This window comes from Cynocephalus volans, chromosome 11 (assembly GCF_027409185.1).
Source record: "Cynocephalus volans isolate mCynVol1 chromosome 11, mCynVol1.pri, whole genome shotgun sequence".
Lineage (NCBI taxonomy): Eukaryota > Metazoa > Chordata > Mammalia > Dermoptera > Cynocephalidae > Cynocephalus > Cynocephalus volans.
In genome coordinates, this window is record NC_084470.1 from 103,808,197 (window position 1) to 103,832,578 (window position 24,382).

A 24,382-nucleotide genomic window follows, 5' to 3' on the forward strand; every position below is an offset into this window, starting at 1 on the left:
TGGGTCAGATAGCTCTTCCCCAGGTTCTAGGCTGTAGTGGATGCTGTGGTGTGCTGCTTGCACCTGTTTCTCAGCTGCTGGAAGTTCTGAGGGCTAACAGCTGTAGCTGAGTCCCCCTTCTGGTGATTGTTTTTACCTGAGGAGAGCCACCTCTTGTGAGGTTAGTTCCCATTCCTGGGGCAGCCTGTATCCAATGACTGTCATTGTGGGAATATAAACACCCAGCCTCCTTTTCCCAATTTTAGAAAACTTTGCAGGACAATCGTAGCTTTAGGTCTCTCAGTGGAATTGCCTGAGGCCCTTGTTTTAGCAAATGAAGCTCAACCTTTCTCTCCGTCCATTCCTGCCTCCTTTACTCCCTCACAGTTATTGATCTAGAAAGGAATCTCCAGTAAACTTCCTGCCTTGTAATCTTCATCTCAGAGTCTGATGCTCAGAGAACCCAACCTGTGATACCTGCTAAAGACCTGAAGGTTGTTATTTTGGTGAAGAAGGTGGCTCACAATACTTTCTCCTGCAGATTGTTACTTCACTCAAAGACCTCAATGCATACAGGCTTCCCTGTTAGAAATCCTAGTAACTAAATCCAAATGCAGACACCAGATGAATGAAGGCTGGCCCTTTATATTTTAAAAGGCTCTAAATTTTATAGGAGGATACTTTTTTTGCTTTTATTTTTTTATTTTAATTTATCAATATACACTGTAGTTGATATTCACGTCCCTTTACCAATTCCTCCGTACACTCCCCTCCCCCCATCAACATTGTATCTGTTCACTTAACAAGTTCAAGGAATTATTGGATTGTTGTGTATTCTTCCCCGTTGCCCCATTTGTATGTTTATTTATTTTTATTAGCTCCCACATATAAGTGAGAATATACAGTATTTGTCTTTTGACTTTGGTAGTTGGCAAGAGGTACAGGTCTAGTTTCATTCTTTTACATATGGATACCCAGTTTTCCCAGCACCATTTACTAAAGAGGCAGCCACTTCCCCAGTGTGTAGTCTTGGTGCCTTTGTGGAAGATCTGATTGCTGTAGGTGTATGAGTTGATTTCTGGATTCTCTGTTCTGTTCCATTAGTCCATGTGTTTGTTTTTATGCCAGCACCATGCTGTTTTGGTTACTATAGCTTTGTAGTATAGTTTAAAGGCAGGTAGTGTTATGCCTCTGACTTTATTTATTATTTTTGCTCAGGATTGCTTTGGCTATTCATGGTCTTTTGTTGTTCCATATGAATATTAGAATTGTTTTTTCCATTTCTGAGAAGAATGCCATTGGAATTTTGATGGGGATTGCATTGAATCTGTAGATCTCTTCAGGTAGTTTGGACATTTTCACAGTGTTAATTCTTCCAATCCAAGAGAGTGGGATTTCTTTCCCTCTTCTTGTGTCCTCTTTAATTTCTTTCAACAGTGGTTTGTTGTTCTCAGTGTAGAGATTTTTCACATCCTTGGTTAAATTTATTCCTTGGTAATATTTTTTCTTTTTGATGACTATTATAAATGTTCTAGCTTTCTTGTTTTCTGTTTCTGCTAGTTCATTGTTGGGGTATAAAAATGCTGCTGATTTTTGTGTATTGATTTTGTATCCTGCAACTTTGCTGAAATCATTTATCAACTCTAAGAGTTTTTTTTTTTTTTTTTTTTTTTGTAGAGTCTTTAGGCTGTTCTATGTATAGGATCATGTCACCTGCAAATAGGGACAGTTTGACTTCAACTTTTCCAGTCTGGAAGCCCTGTATTTCCTTCTTTTCCCTAATTGCTCTGGGTAGTACCTCCAACATCATGTTGAATAGGAGTGGTGAAAGTGGGCATCCTTGTCTAGTTCTTGTTCTTAAGGGAAAAGCTTTCAACTTTTCCCCATTCGGGATGATATTGGCAGTGGGTTTGTCATATATGGCTATAATTGTGTTGAGACACTTTCCTTCTATACCCAATTTATAGAGAGTCGTTATCATGAAAGAATGTTGAATTTTGTCAAATGCTTTTTCAGCATTTATGATCATATGGTTTTTGTCTTTCATTTTTTTGATGTGGTGGATCGTATTTATTGAGTTGCATATGTTGAACAAATCTTGCATCCCTGGGATGAATCGCAGTTGATCGTGGTGTATAATTTTATGTTTGTGTTGCTGTATTCTATTAGCTAGTATATTATTGAGAATTTTTTCATCTGTATTCATCAAAGATATTGGCCTGCAGTTTTCATTTTTTGTTGTATCTTTGTCAGGCTTTGGTATCAGGGTTATGTTTGCCGCATAGAATGAGTTTGGCAGAATGGCCTCTTTTTCATTTTTTAGGAAGAGTTTGTAGAGAATTGGTATTAATTCTTCTTTAAAGGTTTGTCAGAAGTCTGCAGTGAAGCCATTCAGTGCTGGGCTTTTCTTTGTTGGGAGACTGCTGATTACAGCTTTGATCTCTTTGATTGCTATTGGTCTGTTCACATTTTCTGTGTCTTCTTGGTTCAGTCTTGGTAGTTTGTGTGTGTCCAGAAATTTATCCATTCCCTCGGGATTTTCAAACTTGTTTTCATATGGTTGTTTATAGTAGTCTCTAATGATTCCTTGTATTTCTGAGGTATCCCTTGTAATATCACCTTTTCCATTTCTAATTGTTGTTATTTGTGTCTTCTCTCTTCTTTTGATAGTTAGCCTTGCTAATGGCTTGTCAACTTTATTTTTCTTCTCAAAAAAACAACTTTTTGTTTCATTGATCTTTTGTATCATTTTTTGGGTTTCTATTTCATTTAGTTCTGCTCTGATCTTAATCATTTTTTTCCATCTACTCACGTTAGGTTTGGATTGTTCTTGTTTCTCTAGTTCTTTAAGGCGAAGTGTTAGGTGTTTACTTGCGATCTTTCCATTCTCCTGAAGTAAGTTCTGCTTTTGTAGTATCCCACAGGTTTTGGTATGCTGTTTCATTATTTTCATTAATTTCAATAAATTTTTTGATTTCCTATTTAATTTCTTCTTGAACCTGTATGTTATTAAGTAGAATGTTGTTTAATTTCCATGTGTTTGTATAGTCCAGAGTTTCATTTTTTTGATTTCTAGTTTTAACCCATAATAATCTAAAAAGTACATGGAATAATTGCAATTTTTTTGAATTTGTTGAGACTCGCTTTGTGACCTAACATGTGGTCTGTCCTGTAGAATGTTCTGTGTGATGATGAGAAGAATGAACATTCTGAGGTTGTTGGATGAAATGTTCTGTAGATGTCTGTCTTGTCCAATTGGTCTAAAGTCAGTTAGTTTGTGTTTCTCTGCTGATTTTTTGCCTAGATGATCTGTCCAATGTTGAGAGTCGGGTGTTCAGGTCCCTTGCTATTACGGAAATAATGTCTATCTCTTTCTTCAGTCTAACAGTGTTTGCTTTATATATCTGGCTGCTCTGATGTCGTGTGAATATATATTTATGAATATATCCTTATGTCTTCTTGCTGGATAGACCCTTTTATCATTATGTAGTGGCCTTCTTTATCTTTCTTCATGGTTTTCAGTTTACAGTCTATCTTACCTGATATAAGAATAGGTACTCCAGATCATTTTCTGTTTCTGTTTGCATGGTGTATCTTTTTCTATCCTTTCACTCTTCATCTGAGGTGAATCTCTTGAAGACAGCACATTGTTTGAGCATGCCAGACAGAAAAAAGGGGCCAAACTTACCCTCTTATCAGGAGCCCACTCCTGAGATAAGTAACCCACTCTTGCAATAATGGCATTATTAATAATCACCTCTTGAAGGTCCCAACTCCCAATATATTACATAGGCAATTAAATTTTAAATGAGTTTGGGAGGAGACATTCAAACCATAGCACCCACTTTGCCAATTTATTCAACAGAATAAAGGAAAATTACCAAATTAGCACAGGTTCATTGTAATATGCGAAATAATCCAAAAAGGTGTACAAAAAAAGCTAGTAATCTACTACCCAATACCCTCAAATCCTATCATGAAGAAATAATCAGTGTTAAAATTCAGATGCGTATACTCTTCAAGGTCTTTCTTCATGCTCATAAAGCCCACACAAACATATATAACTTGTGTAAGTTTTCTACTCTTAACATGGGCTCTTACTATATAATATTCTCTACCTTGTACTTTTTTCCCCTAAAAATGCACCATGGGCTTCCCTCCAGATGAGTAGATGTCTCTAACCTCTCTGTCCAATACAGTAGCCACTAGCCATATATGGCTACTGAGTACTTGAAATGTAGTGAAGTCTGATTTCTAGGACTTAGTGTGTGAATAAAACGAGTGTAAAATATCTCATTAATAATTTTGTTGAGTGTAGGTTGAAGTAAAGTATTTTGGATCTATTGAATTAAATGCAATATACTATAAAAATAGATTTCACCTGTTTCCTCTTAAAGATTTTAAATTAAAAAAAAGTAAAGCTTCTAGAAGATTTAAAATTACTTGTGTTAACATTTGTGTTTGAAACACTGCTCCAGCCCAGTCCTTAAATAGGCAAACTGTATTTCAAAGAACTTCATATAAACATTAGTTAAGTTTTGGGATCTATTTCTACAGCAGAAGTATTCTGTTCGAAACTCTTCTGGTGGAGAATTGCTTATCTGACTATTATAGTGTATAAAAGTAGCTGTTTTTCTTGAAAACCACACCAAAGCAGTCACAGCTAATGAAAAATATCTATTTCTATATGAATATTAAGCGACCAGCAAAATCACTGAACTATGCCTGTTGTACTAGCAATTCCCCTGAGTCTTGTTCTTTTTGAATAGCTGTTATGTCTGCAAATAATTTTGCAGAGTTGCATGTATTCATTGTTGAGGCTGGACCTGGCTAGAGCAGGTGAGCTTGGAAGGCTTCAGGGAGGTTTTAAATTTGATGTAGGGTTTATTGTAAATAGCAAGTATATTCTAGGAGGGGCAATAAACTGCAGGTTTCATGAATAAGCTGTGCAGTATCTGTAGCATCTTCCTTTCATGTAGAATAAACCATATTTTGGAATCAGAGATCTTGGGATGGAATTTGGCACCAGACATGTAAAAGCTGTGCGATCCTGTGTAAGCCATTTAACCTCTGTGAGCCTTGGATTTTTTTCTCATTGGGTAAAATGAAGTAAAATGACCCCCATATACTACTCTTTCCTTCCATGCCATGATGTCTGTTAAAGTTGATGGGAGAAGCTAATAATTTGAAATGAGTAAACTAAGACATTAAATTATTTTAGTTTCTTTTATTAAAAGTGCAGTCCTTTTTTATAAATATGCAACAATAATAATGTCCTAAATATGTGCATCATCTTTACTTCACATAAGCTTCATTGTGTTCCTAGTTCTTCTCTCATTTCCCTCTATGGATACATTAGGTCTCGTGTCACAGATGCAGATGACTCAGACTTGCTCATTGTTGTATCATTAGTAGTGGAGATAGGTCTAGGTTCTTAGTCCTGTCCTTAATTTGGTTCCTTGTTGTTTAAAATATAGTTTCACATTGTTTTGTAATACCTTCAAGCCTTTTCCATGCATTTTAGTGACTAAATCCATCCAAGAAGGAAAACCATTTTAGGAGTGGAAAATCTGGGTGATATGTGTCTTGGACATAACATTTGGCTGTATCATAGGGAAATATTTATAAGCAGGATATTCCTCTGATAATGACTATAACAGCAGGTCTCACATTCATTGGCAGGGATCTTCTTTGGTGGATTCTGGCTGCCCCTGTGCAGTGGGCCTCACTCTTAGGCTCCAGTGTCTATCTGTGATGCCGTATGCCAGAGGAAAAGTGGAGTTACTCCATGGCCAGCAGACAGCGTCAGCCTAGTGATTCCTGATTTGGGTTTAGCTGATTACTCAGAGTTAATGAGCTTGTTGCAAAGCGTCTGTCAGTCACTGCCACAGGGTTGGGTGATTTCCACCAAGCAGGCCAGGGAAAGTTCAAAGCTACAGACCAAGCATCCCAGGGAGAAATGAAAAAGCAAGCAGAGAGATGTCAGAGATTCTGGTTGGGGCAAAAAGCTTGTGCACAAGCACATGTGTGTGTGTGTGTGTGTGTGTGTGTGTGTGTGTGTGTGTGTGTGTGTGTGTGTGTGTGTCTCCCCAGAAATGCTCAGGTTACCCTTGGCTACCAGGCAAAGGCCACCCTACTCTTTCAGGTTATGTCTCAGAGCCCATCTAATCTTCCAAGAAGAAATTGAGCTGTCAAAGCTCTGATAATCCTGGGGTTGACTGTACTTTCCCAGAGTTTCACATTATTCATTTCCAGAAAGTAATTTTAGTTAATTGCCTGTGGTCTTTTTGAATGAGGCATTTTAAGAAATAGGAGAAAATTGAAAGAGTTGACTCACCATCAAAATATATCCCTTCTGAATGCTCCTAAGGGCAGTGCATCTGCCAATGAGGGATGGAAACTTGTTGGGTTTTTTGTCTCTGGAGGTTTTTAATACATGGCTAGACAACCATCTTTCTTGGCCCATTTAGTTGGATGCCTCCCTGGGACAGGAGTATCAATGACCTTGTGGTCTCTTCCAGTACTGACTTTTTTAATGATTGGATGGAAGATTCATGAGACTATATTAGGCTGAAGATTTTACCTGTCCTGCCTGTCTGCTTTAATATTTGTCCAATGCTTCTTAATTTTGTCTCTCCAAGCATATTTCAAATTCTTTGAAGTCTGGGGTGCTGCCCTGTACTACTTTCATGTTCTCCATAGAAGAGAGAGAGGGTGGGATAACTTTTAGATCAAGGTTCTAGAGGAGATGGTGTCCAGGGAGATGGGAGTAAGGTCCCAGGTGGAAGGTTGACTATTAATGGGAGTGGGGGAAGAATAACACCTCTTCTGAGTTCAGAGGGAAGGAATCTAAATAGCTGTGGCTGTATGCTATGGGCTAAATGTGTGTGACTCTCCCCCACCCCCCATTCATACATTGAAGCCCTAACCACCAGTGCAGCTGTACTTGGAATAAGGAGTTAATTACGATTAAATGATGTTATAAGGATGGAGCCCTGATCCCGTAGGATCATTGTCCTTATAAGAATTGACACTAGAAAGCTCTCTCTTTCTCTCTCTGTGTGCACATGTATGGAAGAAAAGCCATGTGAGGACACAGTGAGAAGGCAGCCATCTCTACAGGCCAGGAAGTGGGTCCTCATCAGAAATTGACCCCTGCTGGAGTCTTGATCTTGGAATTTCCAGCCTTCAGAACTGTGAGAAAGTAAATTTCTGTTGTTTAAGCCACACAGTTTATGGTATTTTGTTATGGCAGCCCTAGCAGAATAATATACTGTACATAAGTTAACAGGTAGGCATTAGAAAAGATGAGGGAGGCCACACTTCATAACCTCAGTTTTATTGGTAAAGCATGAGGCAAGATTATCTGTGGGAAAAAAAGGAACCTAAAGGCTGAGTGGGCAACAGATGATGAACATTTGGAATAATTATCTCAGGAGATGGAAGAGGGTGCTGACCAAGGACAAGTGAAAGGTTTGTGGGGTATTGCCCAAGGCTCAGATGAATTAGGAAGCCATGTATATGCAGTGAGCCAACCCTGTGAGCTGCCAGGTTTTAGTCAGCCGCGTGTAGCTGGTGGATGTAGGGATGGAGAAAGGGGACTGGAGCATTGACCCAAGACTGGGAGTTTTCCTGAGCAATATGGTAGAAAAATAGGGATGCAGTATAATCAAGATCAGCAGACATATGAGATTTCAGATAACCCATCCGGGGACGTAGCCTTGGTAGGGAAGGAATAGTGCTGCTGGTTGTGAAAAAATAGAGAAGCCAAGAAACTGGAATACTCTGTGAGGCCGGGGGCAAGTGTAGCAGGAATAAGGAGGTGAGAGAGAACTCGGAACACAGGAGAATATTGCCAAAGAGTAGAATATCAGGGTTCAAGAATTTTGGGTGATGACAAAGCCCAGGGTGTGGCCATGAGGACAGGTGGATCAGACGCAGTGGAGTAACTGTGAGTAGAGCTAGGGAGACCCATGAATTTCAAGGTGTCATCATTGGAAGGATCATCACATGAGTGAGTGGTTTATCTTCATGGATGTGCGTATCTTCTAGTTGGTAAAGAGTGGGAGTGGGAGGAAGGATTGTGAAGAAGGTTTTGTAGAACTGTGATGGAGGGTTTCTTAAGCCAGATCTGGGGAGTCAGGTCAGACTTTTAGGGGAATGATAGCTAACATGAGCCCCAAAGGACGAGTGAGGGTAGCCAGAGGAGGCAGAAGCAGAGCAGGGAAGAGAGAGAGAAGAGGGGATCGTTCCAGGGAGAAGAGTGGAATGCTTGATGGATCAATGCTTCACGAAGTGCCTAGGTTCATGAAATGAAAGCTAGCCTGCAGGTGCAGAGCCTGTTATTAAATAACGTGGTCTATAGCTTAGTAATCCTCTCCACTTACAGCAGCCTTATTATTGTTATTATTATTATTATTAAAGCTATAAAAAAATTAGCTCAGGTTTCTGGGGGCTGCAATTCCCATTCTCACATTCACAAACGATTGTGAAACTGTCCAGGGTGTGGAAGGAGAGGTAGTTTCCCAGGACCTGTCTTCCTCACACACTGCAAGACTTACCCCTCTCTGTCCAGACTCATTTTCAATTACAGAGCAAGTGTAGTTTTATTCTACATGGCTTACTTGAAAAAAAAATAGACACGGACTGGCAAAGCAGAGGAGAATTTACAGGGGAGGGTGGATAATGATGGTGGGCACACACCCAAGGGCACTTGTACTTTGACGAGATGCAAATGAGGGTGTTATTAATATGTGCAAATGTTCATGTGCAGAAAGTAGATTAAGAGAAAAGAAAAGCACTCAGAGTAGAAAGCCAAAATGTCTGCAAGGAAAAAAGAAACTTATCAAGGAAGCCAACTCTATTTCAACCACACACCCTGGCTTATCAATTATTTCCAAGGAGATTTAGCTAACCGACACATCGGACTTGGAACCCATGTTCCCTTTTCCACTTCATTCTCACTGTGAGAAGGGCTGACGTGGAGGAGCGTGAGGAGCCCAGGCTTTGCATCGAGGTGGATCTGCGCCTACATCCTGGCTCTGTCGCACTGCTGGTGAAAGAAAAAAATTGAGTCAGAGGGCAGATGTGAGGATTGGAAATTATGTACATAAAGTACTTAGAACAATACCTAATACATAAGGTACGATGACTGCTGCTGTGACCAGCACTCTGCTCCACAGACAGATCTGCATGATGGAGGGAATGCCCACGAGGCATATTGGACAGTGTGTGCTGCGCTCTTAAGAACTTCTTGCCTCAAAAAATAAGTCAGAATGTCAGGGGCACCTCTGCAGTGCTGCAGACAGGGCCCCAGTTCCTCTGGGAGGCTAAGAGGCGTTTGTCAGTGAGCTTGTCTATGTGTGTGTGTTTGTGTGGACAGAGTCTCGGACGGACGGGAAGTTGACTGGGAGGCTGAGAGCGGGTCCTTTCCTTTCAAATGACAGTTCAGAAGTCTAACCCTGTAGGACTTTTCTCAGACGGACTTAGAGAAATAATCCAAGCAGTGCACAGATGCCGCTGGGATTCCTTTTTCAGAGGGAAAGTAGTGACTCTGGCAGAATCCCCAGCTCTTTCTCTGAGGAGGGGCTGGGGAAGGAATGGTGTCGCAGTGGCTGGCATGAGGGCTGTGGCCTGCTGGAAGGGAGATTAAGTGCTGGTTCTCCGTGTAAGGGCCCACGTGTTACAAGTCTGGAGCGGGCTCCACTGTTCGCCTCCTGGTTTAATCCCCGGCACCTGTCCAGCTGCGTGGGGTAAGGCTTCTGGTTCTAATTGTGCACCTGTCCCGAGATACCAGGGAGCTTCCGCCTTCCCGCCTGATAAATGAGTTAAGGATGTTTAGACTTGGCTGTTTGCATAGCCTCTAGAGAATACGTTTTACAATGTATAATCCCTGTTTTGATGCCCCTGGAAATAAAGCAAATTTGATGTATTAGAAAATCTTTATGAATTAGTGTCATTAGGATATATATTAGGATATACCAGGGATAAAGCCAAAATAGAGAAGGTAAGGTCAATGTTGGCTTGGTGATTTTAGAACTGGGAAGCACGATGTCCAGGAGAAGTTCCTGCCTCCCCTCTCCAGTAACACGGTTAAACTTCTAGGGGGGCTGGCTGGTTAGCTCAGTTGATTCGAGTGTGGTGGTGATAAAACCAAGGTCCCTGTACTGGTTAGCCACTAAAAACAAAAAAAAGAACAAAACAAACTTCTAGGAAAATCACCTGGGAAATCTGCAGGCTTGTCTTCTTTGGACTCCTAAGGATAGACCTTCATCTGCTTGGTCTAAGTGAAGGAAGACTGCCTGTGAGCAGACGGATTGATTAGGTAACTGCTAGTCCCACACTGTAAATTTTGAAGTCCACATTAGAAAATAGAGCTACACATTTTAAGCAAAGTATTTCAAAATATTTAGATGAGCAGATATCTGGAGTTTGCAACTAGGAAAGTATTTATTTTGTCCTATTCTGCTTAAGTGAACCTGGCTCATATTGGCAAATGCATGCTGGCAATTGACAAGATGCTCCCCACAGGTATTGGTTGACACTGGGGATTTTATCTTGGTTGAGTGACATCTCTGTTTGGGCCACTACCTTTATTCCCTTGCTGGCTAAAGCCTCAGGATTGACAGTCTGGTTTTGACATGCATTTCCAACTGGCCCTGACACACTCCCACCCTCTGAGGACGTGGTACCTGAATTTCCTCACTGGCCTCACCACTGTAATTTTCTCCTGTTGATAGCCCCCCATCCTGGGCCCCAGGGAACTGGGCGAAGGACTGCCTGGCACCTTGTCCCATGGAGCTCTACTCTGTTGGAGGAGAGATAGTTGTATTAATCTTTTAATATCTCTTAAGGGAAGAACACAGAAAATTCATAATACCTATGACTGTTTCCTAAAACAAGGGCATTCATCTCCTTTATAGACTTTAGGAAACAAAACTATACTTGCAATTCTGCAAATTGCATTTAAACTTGCAAAATATTGCATATCAAGCTAGAGAGGTGGGTTCAGCAAACCTACCTTCAAAGCTAACAGTTCTTTTTTTCTTTTTTTTTTTTTCTATACCTAGCTGTGATTTATTAATTGGATAGATTAATTCAGGGCACAAAGTTTCTGATATTCCAGGGAATTAGGTCGCAGTCTCTGTGAGGTGATCAATGTATATGGTTTGCTATGGTCTGAATATTTTTTTTTTTTTAATTTTATTTTGTCGATATACATTGTAGCTGATTAATGCTCCCCATCACCAAAACCTCCCTCCCTTCTCCCTCCCCCCGTCCCCCCAACCATATCCTTTCTGTTTGTTTGTTGTATCAACTTCAAATAATTGTGGTTGTTATATCTTCTTACCCCCCCCCCCCGGTTTGTGTGTGTATGTGTGTATGTGTGTGTGTGAATTTATATATTAATTTTTAGCTCCCACCAATAAGTGAGAACATGTGGTATTTCTCTTTCTGTGCCTGACTTGTTTCACTTAATAAAATTCTCTCGAGGTCCATCCATGTTGCTGCAAATGGCAGTATTTCATTCGTTTTTATAGCTGAGTAGTATTCCATTGTGTAGATATACCACATTTTCCATATCCACTCATCTGATGATGGACATTTGGGCTGGTTCCAACTCTTGGCTATTGTAAAGAGTGCTGCCATGAACATTGGGGAACAGGTATACCTTCGACTTGATGATTTCCATTCCTCTGGGTATATTCCCAACAGTGGGATAGCTGGGTCGTATGGTAGATCTATTTGCAATTGTTTAAGGAACCTCCATACCATTTTCCATAGAGGCTGCACCATTTTGCAGTCCCACCAACAATGTATGAGAGTTCCTTTTTCTCCGCAGCCTCGCCAGCATTTATCGTTCATAGTCTTTTGGATTTTAGCCATCCTAACTGGGGTTAGATGGTATCTCAATGTGGTTTTGATTTGCATTTCCCGGATGCTGAGTGATGTTGAGCATTTTTTCATATGTCTGTTGGCCATTTGGATATCTTCCTTAGAGAAATGCCTACTTAGCTCTTTTGCCCATTTTTTAATTGGGTTGCTTGTTTTCTTCTTGTAAAGTTGTTTGAGTTCCTTATATATTCTGGATATTAATCCTTTGTCAGATGTATATTTTGCAAATATTTTCTCCCACTCTGTTGGTTGTCTTTTAACTCTTTTAATTGTTTCTTTTGCTGTGCAGAAGCTTTTTAGTTTGATATAATCCCATTTGTTTATTTTTCCTTTGGTTGCCCGTGCTTTTGGGGTCGTATTCATGAAGTCTGTGCCCAGTCCTATTTCCTGAAGTGTTTCCCCTATGTTTTCTTTAAGAAGTTTTATTGTCTCAGGGTGTATATTTAAATCCTTAATCCATTTTGAGTTGATTTTAGTATATGGGGAGAGGTATGGATCTAGTTTCATTCTCCTGCATATCGATATCCAGTTATCCCAGCACCACTTGCTGAAGAGGCAGTCCCTTCCCCAGTGAATAGGCTTGGTGCCTTTGTCAAAGATCAGATGGCAGTAAGTGTGTGGGTTGATTTCTGGATTCTCTATTCTATTCCATTGGTCAGTGTGTCTGTTTTTATGCCAGTACCATACTGTTTTGGTTATCATACCTTTGTAGTATAGCTTAAAGTCAGGTAGTGTTATGCCTCCAGCTTTATTTTTTTTGCTCAGCATTGCTTTGGCTATTCGTGGTCTTTTATTGTTCCATATAAATGTCTGAATAGTTTTTTCCATTTCTGAGAAAAATGTCTTTGGAATTTTGATGGGGATTGCATTGAATTTGTATATCACTTTGGGTAGTATGGACATTTTCACTATGTTGATTCTTCCAATCCAAGAGCATGGAATATCTTTCCATCTTCTTGTATCCTCTCTAATTTCTCTCAGCAGTGGTTTGTAGTTCTCATTATAGAGATTTTTCACATCCTTGGTTAACTCAATTCCTAAGTATTTTATTTTTTTGGTGGCTATTGTAAATGGGCAGGCTTTCTTGATTTCTCCTTCTGCATGTTCACTATTGGAGAAAAGAAATGCTACTGATTTTTGTGTGTTGATTTTGTATCCTGCTACTGTGCTGAAATCATTTATCAATTCCAACAGTTTTTTTGTAGAGGTTTTAGGCTGTTCGATATATAGGATCATGTCATCTGCAAACAGGGACAGTTTGACTTCATCTTTTCCAATCTGGATGCCCTTTATTTCCTTCTCTTCTCTGATTGCTCTGGCTAGTACTTCCAACACTATGTTGAATAGGAGTGGTGAGAGTGGGCATCCTTGTCTGGTGCCTGTTCTTTAAGGAAAAGCTTTCAGCTTTTCCCCATTCAGGATGATATTGGCAGTGGGATTGGCATATGGCTTTAATTATGTTGAGATACTTTCCCTGTATACCTAACTTATAGAGGGTCTTTGTCATGAATGAGTGCTGAACTTTATCAAATGCTTTTTCAGCATCTATAGAGATGATCATATGGTCCTTGTGTTTGAGTTTATTAATATGGTGTATCACATTTATTGATTTGCGTATGTTGAACCAACCTTGCATCCCTGGGATGAATCCCACTTGATCGTGATGAATAATTTTTCGTATGTGTTGCTGTATTCTGTTTGCTAGTATTTTAGTGAGGATTTTTGCATCTATATTCATCAAGGATATCGGCCTGTAGTTTTCTTTTTTGGTTATATCTTTACCTGGTTTTGGTATCAGGATGATGTTTGCTTCATAGAATGAGTTTGGGAGATTTGCGTCCGTTTCAATCTTTTGGAATAGTTTGTAAAGAATCGGTGTCAATTCCTCTTTGAATGTTTGGTAAAATTCTGCTGTGAATCCATCTGGTCCTGGGCTTTTCTTTGTTGGGAGCCTTCTGATAACAGCTTCAATCTCCTTTATTGTTATTGGTCTGTTCAAATTTTCTACGTCTTCACGGTTCAGTTTTGGGAGCTTGTGTGTGTCCAGAAATTTATCCATTTCCTCCAGATTTTCAAATTTGTTGGCGTATAGTTGTTTATAGTAGTCTCGAATGATTCCTTGTATTTCAGATGAATCAGTTGTAATATCGCCTTTTTCATTTCTAACTTTTGTTATTTGAGTCTTCTCTCTTCTTTTTTTTGTTAGCCATGCTAATGGTTTGTCAATTTTATTTATCTTTTCAAAAAACCAACTTTTTGATTCGTTGATCTTTTGAATTGTTTTTTGGTTTTCAATTTCATTCAGTTCTGCTCTGATCTTAATGATTTCTTTCCGTCTGCTAACTTTAGGATTGGATTGTTCTTGTTTTTCTAGTTCTTTAAGGTGAAGTGTTAGGTTGTTCACTTGCCATCTTTCCATTCTTCTGAAGTGAGCATTTAATGCAATAAATTTTCCCCTCAATACTGCTTTTGCAGTATCCCACAGGTTTTGGTATGATGTATCATTGTTTTCATTAGTTTCAATAAACTTTTTGATTTCCTGCTTGATTTCTTCTTGGACCCATATGTCATTAAGTAGAATGCTGTTTAATTTCCATGTGTTTGTATAGTTTCCAGAGTTTTGTTTGTTATTAATTTCTAGTTTTAATCCATTGTGGTCTGAGAAGATACATGGGATAATTCCAATTTTTTTGAATTTATTGAGACTTGATTTGTGACCTAATATGTGATCTATCTTGGAGAATGATCCATGTGCTGATGAGAAGAATGAATATTCTGAGGTTATTGGGTGGAATGTTCTGTAGATATCTGCCAATTCCAATTGGTCTAGAGTCTTGTTTAGATCTTGTTTCTCTACTGATTCTTTGCCTAGATGATCTGTCTAATATTGACAGTGGAGTGTTCAGGTCCCCTGCTATTATGGTATTAGTGTCTATTTCCTTCTTTAGGTCTAATAGAGTTTGTTTTATAAATCTGGCTGCTCCAACATTGGGTGCGTACATATTTATGATTGTTATGTCTTCTTGATGGATCAGTCCTTTTATCATTAAGTAGTGTCCCTCATTGTCTCTTTTTATGGTTTTTAGTTTAAAGTCTATTTTGTCAGATATAAGAATAGCCACTCCAGCTCGTTTTTCTTTTCTGTTTGCATGGTAAATCTTTTTCCATCCTTTCACTCTTAGTCTGTGTGAATCTTTATGGGTGAGGTGGGTCTCTTGTAGGCAGCATATAGTTGGGTCCTGCTTTTTGATCCAGTCAGCCAGTCTGTGTCTTTTGATTGGGGAATTTAAGCCTTTAACATTAAGAGTTGTTATTGAAAGGTGTTGATTTATTCCTAGCATTTTATTGGTTGTTTGGTTGTCTTAGGTGTCTTTTGTTCCTTGCTTTCTGATTTACTGTTTGGTTTCTTTGTTTGTTGGTTCCTTAGGTTGTAGATAGTGTTTTTGTTAGCTTGTTTTCTCTTCATGAATGCCATTTTTATTGTACTAGCGGGTTTAGATTTTTCTTAGGTTTTTATGGCAGTGGTAGTTATTTTTCAGGAACCAAACCCAGTACTCCCTTGAGGATTTCTTGTAAGGGTGGTCTTGTGGTAGTGAACTCCCGCAGTTTTTGTTTGTCTGAGAAATATACTATTTGCCCCTCATTTCGGAAGGATAGCCTTGCAGGGTAGAGTATTCTTGGCTGGCAATCTTTGTCTTTTAGTATTTTGAAAATATCATCCCATTCCTTTCTAGCTTTTAGGGTTTGTGATGAAAAGTCTGATGTTAACCTGATTGGGGCTCCCTTATAGGTGATTTGACGCTTCTCTCTTGCAGCTTTTAAGATTCTCTCTTTGTCTCTGAGTTTTGCCAATTTGACTATGACATGTCTTGGAGAAGGCCTTTTTGGGTTGAATACGTTTGGAGATCGTTGAGCTTCCTGGATCTGAAGATCTGTGATTTTTCCTATACCTGGGAAGTTTTCTGCCACTATTTTGTTGAATATGTTTTCAATGGAATCTCCATTTTCCTCCCCTTCTGGAATACCCATGACTCGGATATTTGAGCGCTTGAGGTTGTCTGATATCTCTCTCAGATTTTCTTCCATGTCCTTGATTCTTTTTTCTTTCTTTTTGTCTGCTTGTGTTATTTCAAACAGCCCATCTTCAAGTTCAGAGGTTCTCTCTTCAACTTCGACAAGCCTGCTGGTTAAACTCTCCGTTGTGTTTTTTATTTCGCTGAATACCTTCTTCAGTTCAGCAAGTTCTGCTACATTTTTTTTCAGGACATTGATTTCCTTGTATATTTCCTCTTTCAGATCCTGTATACTTTTCCTCATTTCATCATGATGTCTAGCTGAGTTTTCTTGTATCTCATTCAGTTTCCTTAGAATTATCACTCGAAATTCCTTGTCAGTTATTTCAAGGGCTTCTTGTTCTATAGGATCTAGAGTATGAGATTTATTAACTTTTGGTGGTGTACTTTCTTGATTTTTTGTATTTCTGGTGTCTTTTTTTTTATGTTTATTCATTGTGGCAGGGGGTTTCACAGTCCACCGGTTTAAGACTAATGACTAACTAGGATGTTGCTGTGGTTGCAAATTTGGTATGGCTCCCACCGTGACTGCTCAGTTGGCCTCTAGTGTCTTGTGTGTGTGGTTGCCTCGGGTCTTGGGCTTCTCCGGGGATCCACCTTTCTGGTCAGCTTGTACTCTGCTGGGCTGGTGGATCACGTACCACAGGGTGTGTGATCTCTGTTGAGCTTTCACTTTCTGTACAGGACTTCTCCCCGTTCCGTGTGCTCTGGCCCAGGCTGTTAGATCGTGCAGTGGCGACCCCACCGGGTGTGTGGTTTCTGTCGAGTCTCCGCCTCCCTGGCCGCACTTCTCCCCCCTCTGTGCACACTGTGCTGGGTTGGGGCGTGTCTTCTGCACCCCTCGTCTATCAGCTGGGCCTTCAAGACCCTGCTCAGCACCGCCTCGCCCAGGAAGTCTACCAGGTTTCTGCTAGGCACAGACGACCGGTCTCTCTGGGTGCCTTTGTAGCACTGTGTAGATCTTTCTTGGGTCTTGTTCACCTCTGTATCCCCCCGGTATAAACCGAGTCTAGTGCCCGCCTGCAGCCTGCTCTCCGGCAGGTTCAAGCGGACCTGGGAACTCTCCTACCACACTATTCCCAACCAGAAATTCGTTAGGCTTTTTTCCAAACTGGTGGTCGCAGAGATGGTATCTGCCTCCCAGTAACAGGAAGTTTACCGGGGCCGGAGTCCAGGGTGTGGTGGAGTGACAGTCGGCCCGCCCGTACTTCCTAGCCCTCACAAAACTGGTCGGGACGCCCCACACCCCCAGCCCTGCCAGAGAACCGCGGAGGGAGTGGGAGAGGAGGCCGGCCCGCAGGGTCTGGAAAGCCCCGCGCCAAGCCAAGCAAATGGGCTCAGTCAAAAGCTAACAGTTCTAATGATAAGTCCTTTTAATTGAAAATTTAGCTTGTGCAAGAGGTATACAAACACACACTTGGACTTTACTAATTCATCACAGACATAAACCTTTTGCAAATATAACATGGCATCTAACTTTTTGTTGTCCATTGACTGGGCCTTGAAGAAGTGGGAAATTCTGGAATCAGTCTCTTTTCACTGTAGGAGTTCACTGCAGCATATTACTGCAATCTCATTTGTAGAAAAGAAAAACCTGTTTCACTAAGTTCTAATCCTGATTATTCTGCTTGCCAAAAATGAATATGGTAATAGGACTTGTGCTATGCCTGTGAATCAATCAGTCGATTGGTCATCACCATCATGTCATTGAAACTTTATGTCATATCCCAGAGATCACAAAATACTGTTAGGTGAGTGTTCTTGTTTGATTCTCCTGACAATATCAGAAGCAGACAAATCAGGCATCATTTATCCCCGTTTTGCAGATAAGTAAACTGTGGTGCAGGGAGGTTGAGACTTGCTTGAGTTCTCACAGCTAGAAAATGTCCTGGTTTAGACTAGAAATGAGCTCTTTGAAATCAGAGAATGTCCTTTTGCGGCTGTGCCATTCTGCATTGGAAGTGCATGCAGTAACGATGCAGAGTCCTGCCAAGTGCTTTCTAAGGCTGATAAATCATCACACTAAGTGCTCTAGATCCATTCAGCATTGTTATCTCTTCACCTGCTGATTGTGGGCTAGACTCTCCAGAGAGGGGATCCAGCCTGATAACACTGAGAATCCCTTGGTCATGCCCTATCTTGTGGTGGTAGGAGTTTATCTGTTCTGATGTGAAGCCATGAGCTACCCCAGCCAGGAGATGGAGACTACAGGACCATCGTTTATCATGCAGCTTGATTGCGGCTTTATATGGCCCCATAGACTAGTGTCCACAGCTAATGATTGTACAATGAAAACATTTCCAGGGAAATTAAGCCACCACAGGCAAAAGGGGAAAATGCGTTTACAAATAATGGGGACACGATAGTGATGATGATAATGATGATGGTGATGATGGCACAGTTTTCTACATCTTTTACTCCACACCAGGGATGATAAAACATGGCATTTTATTACCTGCTGATGCTCACAGCCCCTTAAAAAGAAGTATGCAAATGGCTGGAAAGAGCCCTGAGCTGGCAGCCATCAGTCTTCTGGTTCTCCTTGCCAAGTGTCTTCAGCTGTAACCATAAGCATCTGTCCCTCACATGCTCCTCTACTTTGCCTGGCTTTCCCCATCTGTAAAATGGGGATGATTTTGCCTAAATCTTATCCTCTATCACAGAATGAACCAGACTGCAGATGTGGAGAGCCTGAATGAAGTACATCACACAACAGATACAGCAAAGATCTCTGACTACTTGGGCACACGAGAGGGAATATTTGGAAGATATCACCCCCTGGTATTTCATAGGATTTCATTTTCACATGATTCTTCCTTTTTTGCCTCAAACTATCATACCTTCCTGCCTTTTTCACATCAGGCAGTGGAGGCTCATGCTCAGGCCATGTCACTGGTGGAAAAGGCAGACTTCCATGTGGCTTCTGACTCTGGAATACCTGCCCTTTTCCCTGCATGGTACTCCTCCTCTCATGTAACGTCCAGGTTAGGTCTTGGGTTTTACTCCAGTCTAAGTACGCTGTGTTTTGGCCAACTGCTTGGGTGTTTTATTTCTGCTGTTGCCCTACAGTTTTGGGAAAGTTTATTTCCCACTTTTTTGGGGGGGTGGGTGGGAGGAATGGCTCTTTGATTGGGGTTTGAGCCCCTGCACTAGGCAGAGACACAGACCTAAGATGCTCCTACCGGAGATGATTAACACTGCCAAGCACAGAGTCTCTTGTGCTAGTTCATGACAGACATAATAAAGGCACCTAGGAGCCCACCATATCCTTAGGTGAGAGGTGAGGAGTAAGCAAGTGTTGGCTCATGACACCCGAGCCTTTGGGTGCACCACTGTCATTCATCACAGTATCGTTATACTGAGAAAAACTTAGAAATCTAAATGTCCATCAATAGAAGATATGTTAATATTTTCATAGCATTGTTGAGAGGCTTGAACATTAAATACTATAAGGCACTTAGAGTGATGCCTGGCACATAATAAATGCTCGATAAATATTAGCTATTATTAGTTTTGGAATTTTAATTTAAAAAGAATACTTACATTTGAGTTTTGCCAGAACCATATGTCTGTAAATAGAATAATTTCAGGGCTTTATTTCTGGGTCCATCCTCACTTGAGCCTAAGTGAGAGGTGGCAACAGACCTAGGCTCAATGTGCTGCTTGTCTCTTTCCCCTTTGCCACCACAGATGGGAGCTGTTTTGTGTCTTAGTAAGGTAGAAGATGTCATGAAGGCCAGGTGGATGGCATTTTCAAAATGTTTGTATCAGATTGAGGAACAACTGATAAAGTATAATAAATAATATTGGGCCAGGTTCCCGGCACAGAGCTTCAAAAACTCTCAGAAATTCCTGGAGGGGAGCCTGGATGTTTTCCGTAGCTGAAGGTCCCCCAGCATGTAAGAGGCCAAGCTGGAATTCAACACTCTCTACATCTGGCTTTTTCCCTGGTGAGGCTGGATTTCTTTCCTCTTGAGGAGTTCTAGTCATGCTCTTCACCCATTTTTCCATTGCCATTTTTTTATTGACTAAATAGACCCCTTCCTCCAGTCTTACATTGCAAATACTTGTTTCTTCAAGTCTTAACCCTGTCTGGTCTTGGAAGTGCTGTTGACATGAATCCGTGGCTCTTTGTGGTTTCTTCCTTTGCATTTAAGCCAAGCCCCTCAGCCCCCATGTCCCTGGATTTTTATAGGACAAGACTGCAAGAGCCATGTATGCCCAGGGGTTTCCCTGCCCTTCTCTTGGGCTTGATCCTGACTTGGGGTGGGAACCTTGAATTCAGCCACAAAAAGTATGATGAGAAGCCACCTGGAAGGAGGTGGCCGGGTTGTGTTCTAGTCAGGGACGTGCCCATGGCAGCCTCTTGGCTGTGGTCCCATCACAGGCTCTGTGCCTTCCTTGATCTGTGGCCTACTTTGTGCTCGTGGTGGGTGTCCCAGAGGTACTGTGTCTTGGCCTTGTGCTGTGACTCTGAGCAGGTGCCAGGATGTCAGCTTCATCAGCCACAGGTTGAGGCTGATTGTGGGGCTGACTGAGGAGGAGCATTGTCAGAGTGAGAGCACTGTCCCTGGACACTCCAGTGGTTGCCTGTCCCTAGCTCCTCACCCCCCTCCTATCCCCCCCCACCCATGACGGTGGCAAAGTGCATGTTGAGCATACCCTCCAGCCACTCTGGGGCCAGTGCACCCTGTCTCTGGAGAGGGTGGGTGGTGGGTGGGCCCGAGAGCCGGGGGGGCAGCATGGTGAAGGGCAGGGCCCTGGGGTATCGAGGCTGCCCTCCATGGCCAGAGGTTCTCAGCGTGGCCCAGGACACGCCTTCTTGGTCCCACCAGACTCCTCCATCTGTGCTGGGGGCCGTGTCTGAACAAGCCCCCCAGGGGATTCTGGTGCCCACTCAGCTTGAGAACGTGTTCATCGTGGAGACTTCCTTTCTGAAAGCTGACATCAAAAGCCCACCTGCAGGGTGGCCAAGAGATGACAGAGGCTCCGCGATGGATATCAAGGTGGGGCATGGGCCATTCCCCATGTCGCTGACCTGCCTATGGCAGAAGTCCCTTCACGTCAGATGGACAAACCCATCAGGTGTTTCTGTATCAATAAATGGCCAGGGCAGGCCAGTCTCTCTTAGGAAAACCACACCACTTGAACCCAAAAAGAAAAGGCACAGAGACAGGCGTCCCTGCTGGGCAGAACTGCCCACGGTCCTCCACAAGAGGCAGAGGAACAGAAGCTGGCAGAGATGGGTGGCTTGGGGCTGAGAATTTGTTTTCTTGATGTAGAGGGATGGAGCCCCACTGTGGAGAGAGAGATTCACTCACCTGAGCTCAGGGCCACAGACCCGGGAAGCGCCATGGGCCCCCAAGGTGCTTGGGAGGGTGTGGTGCTGAGGTGGTGGCCGGCCAGGGCGGCAGGAAGAAACCCACCCAAGGCCTGTGATCAGTGCCCTGGGCAGGTGGGAAGCTCTGCCCAAGACACGGGCCCAGAACTTGCTGGAGGCCATGTGGTTGGCATCCTGTCACAGCAAGCGTCTCTCACACACAACTGCTGGGTGACATGCACCCACTGAGTGGCCGAGTCTACAGAGCTATAAGCAGCGATCTTGTGTCCACTCCTCAGCCACGCCATGTCTCAGCTCCCAGGCTTCCTGCCACACTCCTTGTGCCAGAGATGGAGCCCTGCTGCCCCAGCAGCATCTAAGTGGCCCACGGAGCCCCGCTCTCCTGTCGGCACTGCTCTGCATTCTTCCTGTGGCTCCTGTAGCCTGTCTGTGCAGCCACCACAGCCCTTGAGTTCCTTTCCCCAGACCATGGCTGGAGGATCCCCATGTACACTTGTTGGAGCTGGTGCCAACTCTGGTGACCTTCAGCTGCGTTCTCAGTAGGGGCAGACCCCGATCAGTGCACTCTGAAGTCCCCAAGGCCACGCAGCCCATCCTTAGGGCCAGCTCCCCTCCAAATGTTTCCTCCAAGGCTGCCAGATGTTATAAGATCAGACCCAAATCATCTTGTCCAGGGGTTTCCAGGCAGTGTCCCTCGGGTAGGGGGCCCTCTGGCATTCCTTCACACCCTGCCACACAACGAAAAGGCTGGTTTTGGCCTGATCTGTTTTGCGCACCGAGCTGCCTCTCAGATGCATCCAAGCCCTGTGCTGTGGAGGGGCTGGTGTGGCTGCAGGACAGCGGGGGCTCAGCCCGAGACCATACACCAGCTTCTGAAGGTGAACGGGGCCTCAGAGCTGCTGGCATCCCAACAAGTGCCCCAGGCCTCCCTGTGTCAAGGAGACAAATCGCAGGCTCTGGTCCTCGGGGTACTCATCAACCGGCCTCTCTTCCCAACTGCACAGGTGATCGATGTTATTGGAAAATACATGGTTTGTTAAATCCAGTATTTAACAGTCCCGTCACATCTACAAATAAAACGGTTCTCTGGATGGCAGAAGACACTCAGGCTCTGAGATCTTCTTGCTGTGTGGTCCCTGCAAACTTATCCTCTCCATGAGCTCAGGTGGGCAGCAGGGTCTTGAACAACATTTCAACTTGGAATCCAGCTGTTAAACCAGACCCTCCCATGGCCAGTGTACCTCATTGCCCTGGGCCCCACCCCGGCCATGACATATGTCCCTGTTGCTTGGATCCCAGAGCACTCCTCCGAGGACACAGGACTTGTATCCACCAGCCTGACGACGCCACGGCCGCAGCCTCAGGGGTGAGAGTTCCGATGAGGGAGCACAGTCTCTCCTTTACAATCAAATGGAAGAACATGCTAGAAACATTCCAGGCAGGCCGAGACCTGGGCCTCACTACATGACACCGACTTTGGAAAAATTGAGACACTTTGCCAACCCTTCATGCTACTGCTTAAAAAGCTCAAAACAGGAAATTTTTCCTCTGAAACATCTTCAGGAGTCTCTTTTTAGGCTGTCTAGAAGTGCAATCGGTTGGAAGATAACAGGCCCCCTTAGAACGGGGAAGAGGGGCTGGGTGGCTCTGAAGGAATCTCAGGAGCTTCTGCCAAGAAAACGAATTTCCCTCCAGGGCTCCCAACAGTATCTTCGGCCCTGGGTTTCTTTTCACAGGCAAAAATCAAGAAGAAAGCTTTCACTGCTCCGGCAGATTGGCAAGCGCGTCAGCATTTGGAGCTTACTGCGATCTCGAAGCTTCAGTGAGAGGTGTGTGAGAGCAGAGGCTCCACCTGGTGGGCTACTGCAGGTTCTCCAGCACTGCGGGAGGCTCGGCGTGACCAGGCACGCGTTGGCAACTGGCCCGGCTGTGGACATTGTACTACCTACACCACCAAGCCCCACTTACACCAGCTGTGGCTTCTCCTGCGTCCACAGGACCCCACCTGGGCACAGCCGCCACCTCGCCCAAACCAGCCCACCCTCCTCTCCTACCAACTTCCCCCAGCTGTCTGGGTACAGAGAGCAGATGGGTGGGGGGTTGCTGGGCTCACCCACAACACCGGGCTCTTAAGGGCTTGGTTCCGATAAAATGTCACATTTTGGAGGAGCCTAATTGACTTGTCTGGGGATTTCATCTCTACAGGTGAACATGGTTAAACATCTTCCTGTACTAGTTTGATCGTTTTGTGTTTTTGTTTTGATTTTCTTTATGCTGTCCTTAGCTGCTGGTTTTGGAATCCATCCCCTTCTCCCTCCCGGGCTGTTTTGGCCACAAGACCAGGGATTTAGGGCATGACTTAGGTACACAGCCTCCTGGCCTTGTGAAATCTGAAACCTGCTGCCCGTTAATTGATGACATGTTGAGAACTGACCCCTTCATTCATGATGTCCTGACCCCCACGCCCATGTCCTTGGCTGTGTCTCCCAGCAAGAAGGCCTCAGCAGGAGGGTCAACAACTCATGGAACCAGGTGGCCCAGCAAGCCACGAGGTCCACACTCTGGGCATTTGGGTTTAACTTCTTAGCAAAATTGGGTTCTGTCCCCCTTACTTAAAAAAAATATATATATTGGATTTTAAAGCCATTCATTTTGAAAACCTACAACCCACCACCCGGAAGGTGTTTGTGTGGCCACTTAAACAGCAACCGGAGCAGGGAACCCCAGCCTGCCTTGGCACGGCAGGCCATCTCTGGGCCTCGGATGCTGGACACCACCAGCTACCTGGAGTGTCAGGGCGGTCCAGGTTTAGAGCTCCCTGCCCTCCTCCTGTGGGTGTGCTGGCCCCAGATGGTGGAAAGCAGGTAGACCCCCAAACCTGTGACAGCAGGAGCCACCCGGACAATCGCATGGTCAGTGCACTCTGCCAGCTTTCTACATGTGAAATATGACTTTAAAAGTCCAAAGTTGAGCTTGGACACCCTCTTTGCCTTCTACACTCGGATGTATGTGGTTTCCAAACAGGGCTGGGGTGGTTCTGGCACATGGGGCAGCTCTGCAGGGCCGGTGCCCCCTCCTCAGAAGGCTGCTCCTT